Source organism: Elephantulus edwardii, unplaced genomic scaffold (assembly GCF_000299155.1).
Source record: "Elephantulus edwardii isolate Elephantulus edwardi_28Jun2011 unplaced genomic scaffold, EleEdw1.0 scaffold00006, whole genome shotgun sequence".
NCBI classification, from domain to species: domain Eukaryota; kingdom Metazoa; phylum Chordata; class Mammalia; order Macroscelidea; family Macroscelididae; genus Elephantulus; species Elephantulus edwardii.
The window spans coordinates 11,574,820-11,580,992 of NW_006399756.1; the positions used below are offsets into that span (position 1 = coordinate 11,574,820).

The following is a 6,173-nucleotide window of genomic DNA, read 5'->3' on the forward strand; positions in this document are numbered from 1 at the left end:
GTTATGAGTCAGTCCCAACTTCCCAGCCTCTGAACAGGTGCTCGAGCGCCAGTTATGAGTCAGTCCCAACTAGATGGCAATGAGATGAGATGAGATGAGATGATGAGACAAGGTAGCAGAGACAATAAATAATCATCTGATGCCACATCAAACAGACATTATAGAACTTTCTCCTCTCATGGTTGGTCTGCCCTCTGCCAGGACAGTTTAAAAGCAGCCCTAGTTCTGGAGCTCATCCTGGAGGCCAGTTCATGCAGCAAGAAATCTCTCCATTATACTCATTGCTGTCAGTCATAGTTTTGGATTACAGGATAGGGAGGAGGCCAACAGCCATCTGCCCACTTACCCATTTACCCATTTATCTAACCAATCAACCACCCATCCACTCACCTACTTTTTCCTCCATCCATCCACCCAACAATCAACCATCCATCCATCTATCCATCCATCCATCCATCCATCCATCCATCCATTCACTCACTATGCCATCATTGGAGACTTGAAGATGGAGCAGACATGACTATGACCTTGGGAAGCTTATATAAAGATATGACGTTGGGAATTTGTAAGACCACGACTTCTTCCAGGAGGCTATTCCTGATGGATGGAGACCCTCATCACTGTTCTGTAGGTAAGGGTCCAGTGAACTGTTCCTCCTCATCATAGAAAGCTCCAATTTTGTAATCACATATTTCTTTATCCATAAATTAACTCTGTAAGATCAGGAATCAGGTTTGTCTTATGTATTGCTGTTTCCCCAGAAACAGTTGTTATTATTATTATTACTATTATTATTCAATAAACATTTGCTGAATAAGCTAAGAAACATGCAACTGGTACTTATAAAATACAGGGAAATTTCCCATTATGCTATTTTAAGAACTAAGTATATATGATCAAAGTGACCATAGCAAGTTGAAAGTTTACAAGGAACCTTATACAGGGCAGTGAATTTTTGCCAGTGGAAGAGAAAGAACTCAAAAAAGGCAGGTGATAATGATGGCATCCACAACTTGCCTGTCAGTTTACTAGACTGCAGTGGCTGGTGGGGGCTGTGATGCTGGAAGCTATGCCACACACTAGGATTCCATGAAAACCAACTATCACAGTGGCAACTGCTCAGATGTGACCTTGGAGGAGACTGGCCTGGGCCAGGAGTCACCAGGGTGGCTTCTTCACGCAAATAAGTCCCATTGTATTGAGATTCCTCATCTCTAGAGCAAAAAACGTGAGGCAAAGGGAGGAGGGAAAGTAAAGGAGATGCTTTCTACGGTACCTCTTACATCTGAGCTTTAAGGTTAAATAACTGGCTAACATGAAATCTGAGTACAGGAAACACAAGTCATGAAAATTTTAAGAGGTATTTATTAAATATTTGTACTTATGCATTCATTCATCCAATAACATAATACTAGGTGCCAGGCACTGTTCTAATGGTGAACCAGGCAAGACACAGTCACCGTCATCCTGGAATGGCCAGCCCAGTGCTGGAGACAAAACTAATAGGTAAATAAGTAAAAGATGAGCATTAAATCAACAGTGTCTCAGAGGGGAGTACAGTTCACTTTAGAGGTGGTCCGAGAGGGTTTTTCTGTGGTGGTGTTAATTCTGCTGAATTTGAAGATTTCTAGGAAGAGCATTTCTGGAAAAAGAAAGAGCAAATGCAAAGGGTTCTCAGACAAGCAAGAAGCTTGGAATATTCAAAGAACAAAAAAAGCAAGCAATGCAACTTGCGTAAGGAGGGAGTGACCTAAAGGAGAGGCAGGGGTCAGGTGTGCAGAGCAGGCGGCTGTTTTTGGTTGTTGGTATTTTTTTATTATAAATTTTTTTGTATTAATTTTAATGCACATTTACAGAGATTATGAATTTCCCCTCATTCACTGTTGCATTTTTCTCCCTGCCCCGCTCCTCCCCCTAAGTTCGTTCTTCTCTTTGAAAAGTAAAATTCCTTCATTGGTATACAATGCCCAGCCCCCACGGCCCAGAGTACGTTCCGCTACGCAACCTTCATTCTGGACTCTCGCCATAATGATAATGCCCAATCCTATATCACTATTAAACTGTTCTCTCCGTCATCTGTTTCAACGCAGCATACCTCATTTATCCAGGCAGCTGTTTTTAACCTGGGGTCTGTGGACTGTCAAAATGTGGACAGAGAAAAATAGCTTTCTCCTTTGCCAACCTCCAGCTGAATGTTAATCACCTTCAAACTAAAGGAAATCCTCGCAGTGTCACTCGCCGTGCCTGAGACTTGCCAGCAGCAGCCACCACAGAGCTCGTCATGTCACATTACAGTTGCTAAAGATAACTGGAAATATCTCTTCCTCTCATCACACATTCAAAACTACAGGCGTCATGATGCCACCAGCTGCTAGACCTTATTACTCAACCAAGAAGAGAAAAAGTCCAACAGAAAGTGAACCTCATTGCGACGGAGTGTGAACTCGCTTATAGCTGATTCTCCAGCTGCAATCGCATTGTTTCTCAAAGGCTCCAAATCGCACGGGAGGAGACCATCCATCTTTCTCCCAAGGAGCAACTGATGGATTTGAACACCAGCTGTTGCAACCCCAGAAAGATGCCACAAATTTTTTTTTTTGGCCCAACCACCCCACCGCTCTTGAGTGGATCGTGATGCACGGGGACTGTACAAGACGGGGCAGAACTGCTCCCCATGGTCCCCGAGACTGTCAATTTTCCAAGCTGTGCACGGCCTGCTGTGCACTGGGGTGTCTTTCTCCTGCAGAGCAGCTGGGGTGTTTGAATTGCTGTCCTTTGGTCCACGGTTGAGCTCTTTAATCTCTGCACCACCAGGGTTCCTGTCCCACAGGTACACATGATTTTGTACCATGAATTCTTTAAATGTTTAATGTCAGTGTTCAAAATAGAGCTCCCTCTTTTAATCCTGGGTCTCATTCCATGCACGGAAAAGCGATATTCTGGGAAGGCTGCCCCTCGTGCCCAGCTGCTTCGGAACCAGGGTCAGGAGTCTGCATTCTATTCCCAGTGGTTGTTGAACTCATGAGACAGTGTAGTTTAGTGAGGCATGACCCAGTGTCCCTTTTCCAAAGTGGCCCTGGCTGATGGGTGGAGAGTGGACAGTCTGTGCCTGGTGCAGTGCTGAAGGCCAGCGGTGTCTGGGGCTTTACCTGGACACCATTCTGGATAATCCAGAGAGGCAGCACATCCCTCGGGGGTTCGCCTGGGATCTACCCTCTGCTCTGATCAATAATTGTCCCCTCATCTTCTCCGTTGCCCTCTGAGCCCTGTCACCTCGGCAGAGTCTACACGGACATCCTCCCCAAAGAGCTTCAGAAAGTGAGCTCATGGTGTCCGCAAGAAAAACAAACATGGTGTTTGCTGCTATTTGGGTTTGTGTTGGTCCAGCAAGAAGTGAGGTTTTTGTTTGAGGGCACCATCCAGGAGGACTTGGCAGAGGCCGGACCACACGGTAGAGGCCGAGAGCCAACAGGGGCTGGGGTCACGGAGCTCCACGCTGGGCTCAGCCAGTTTGGTGCAGGTGGGCCTCCTCTCCTCACACCACGATCACAGTTACAGAACATCGGTGACCTCTCACCCTCCAGCCCACAAGGTCCTCACGCCCTAGCAGGGATCCAGCTGAGGAACTAGGAACGGGGCTGGGCAGGAGGACAGGACCAATTAAGAAAACTCAGCACCAAAGTGTGTGTGTGGGGGGGGTCCCAGGTATCCCAGAAGGGCAATGTGTGTGGTGCTTCTGGGGCAATCCCCAGATTCCCCACAGGGAGCACAGGAGTCAGGGGGTGGAGAGCACTGACTGGCGAGAAGGGGGCACTTGACAGGGTGAGCTGACCTTCAAGTACTAGCATCTTTGACGAGGAAGTGAGAACAAGCGTAGCGTCTGCGCAGTGAAGGCCTGGAAATGCGGCCATTTCTCAGAGCCCTCCTTCTTAATCCTCCCACATCTCCCTCCCACCCTCCTGTTCACCAAAGTGCAAGAACTGCCAGTGCTTAGTACCCCAGAGTTCATCACTCTCGAGGCTCTGTCCCCCAATACTCTGTATTCCTAAAGCTTAGTACTCACGACCCTCAGGAGTTTCTGCGTTTAAAGCTTCTAATGCTCTCTACTCAGTGTGCGTTACACCCCACACTTGGTACACCCAGTGCTCAATACTCTTAGTGCTCAGTGATCTCAGAGTTTAGTTCCCCCAATACTCAGGACCCCTATGTTCACTACTCCCGATAATCAACATTCCAGTGCTCAGTATCCCCAGTGCTTATTACTCTCAACACTCTCCTCCCAGCTTTGGTACCCTCAGTGCTTGGGACTCTTGAGGCTCAGAAAGAAGAGCCAGGAGTGGAGTGAATCTTCCGGACCTGGGGTCCCTGAGCTGAGAACCTTCCAAACACAGGGAATGCCTGACAACAAGGATCCTCCCTCAAGCTAACAGAGCGTTTCTCCTGGAGCTGGCACTCTGAATTTGGACTTCAAACCTCCTAAACTGTGAGAACAAATTTGTTTCTATTACAGCAGCACTAGAGAACTAAGACGGGCTCCCAGAAGGAAACACAGAACACTTAGGAGGGCCTCGCCACCTCCCCACAGCCTGGGGGACTTGAGACAACTCACAGAGCCTCTCTACCTCCTTCCCCGTCTGAAAGGTGGAGGTAATAACAGCACCTGCCTCACAGTTAGTGTGAAGAAGTCACTGTACCTGGCACACACCCTGACTACTGGTCTCATGTCAATGAGACGTCAAGGAGTGCCCATCTGAAACGCCTTGATCATATTAACTGATCCATGTACTGATGGTTAGACAGTACCCAGGCTCCCTGCTCGGCACTGAGCCCCACGGGGCAAGGGACTCACCTATAGTCCTTCGGAGATCTTCACACTGGCTGATGTGAGGGAATTTCAGGATTTCCTTCCACTTCTTGCTTTTCCCTTTGCGCTTTCCTCCGCCCCCTGCAGAGACAGAGGGAGACACGTTGGTGTTGTTCAAGATCATAGGGTCTATGTCCTACTCAATGCAGTGAGCCTGCCCACCAGGCTGGACAGATGGGCACTCTCCAGTTGACCCAGTAAGCGAGCGAGGCATGTGCTTATTTGTACTTGATCACTAACCTGTAGTCAACAATTTCACATTTTCTTTTTTCACCACATCAAAGATTATGTTTCTGGACCCGGCTAGGATCTGTCTCTTTCCCAATCACATATCATCTTCCTACAGAAGTAAGGTCCCTTTTCAAACTTCCAGTCCCTAGTAGGGATGAAGTACCCAGTAAGCAAAGTAAGCACAGGTTTGCTTACTAATGTGTAATGAACAGTTTCCTATCTTTGATGTGGTAAAACCTACGTGAAATTGTCGGATATAGATTAATAAGCATGTGTAAGAAAACTTGTGTTTACTTTGCTCATTGAGTAATCCACCCTGCCATTAGGATGGTCTCTCTCTCTCTCTCTCTCAGACACACACACACACACACACACACACACACACACACACACACGCGATTGAGGCTCAGCTATATGCCAAGAAACAAGCTACACCATCAACAAGGAAGACACAGACATGGACAGGACCCTAACTGAGAAACCAGATCTAGAGGGGGGAAAACCCATTTCTTTTCTTCCAAGCCACCCCATGGGCTTTCCGTTACAGCAGCACTCCAGAACAACGGCATTTCCTTAGGCCTCAGGAAACCTCCCGGAAAAATCAACAAGAAGATAGACTGTGGACCTCTCACCACTTCTCTCATTTTATACTCTCATGTCTTGACAGTTTCTTCAACTGAAGGCCAGACGCCAGGGTACAAATATGTCTCCTTGTTTGGGGCATCCCCTTCTTCCCTGTCCTCACAAACCCCAGAGTCCCTGTTCCTCACAGCTGGAAGGATTGCCAGAGGCCCAGCCCTGCCTCACACTCTCATCCTGGGGACACGAGGAACATGGGGCTAAAAGATGCCCAGACCAGGCATCTTATTCTCCCTCCATCCAATGCTCCGGCCATCAGGACACACAGGTATGCAGTTATGGGGCACCGACTCTGGGTCTGGAGTGACCCCTGAGTGTCCCCAGCACTGGCCCCTGGGTCTGGGAACACCTCTGTGCCTCCTTGAGACCATGATGATGAGACCAGGACACTCTTCTGGAAGCTGGGAATAGAAGAGCTGGGGGGTGGGGGGTGGGGGGT

The 6,173-nt window shown here is 48.0% G+C and overlaps 1 protein-coding gene across 1 annotated transcript in view; it reads right to left on the minus strand.

Annotated features, from left to right (window-relative positions):
• Positions 1-4,941, minus strand: part of GRK5 (G protein-coupled receptor kinase 5) — a 126,729-nt gene extending 121,788 nt beyond the window's left edge. Inside the window, exon 1 of the mRNA XM_006879900.1 lies at positions 4,850-4,941. The gene's annotated coding sequence lies outside the window, so the exon portion shown is untranslated. The remainder of the gene's footprint in view (positions 1-4,849) is intronic.
• Between the last annotated feature and the right edge of the window lie 1,232 nt (positions 4,942-6,173).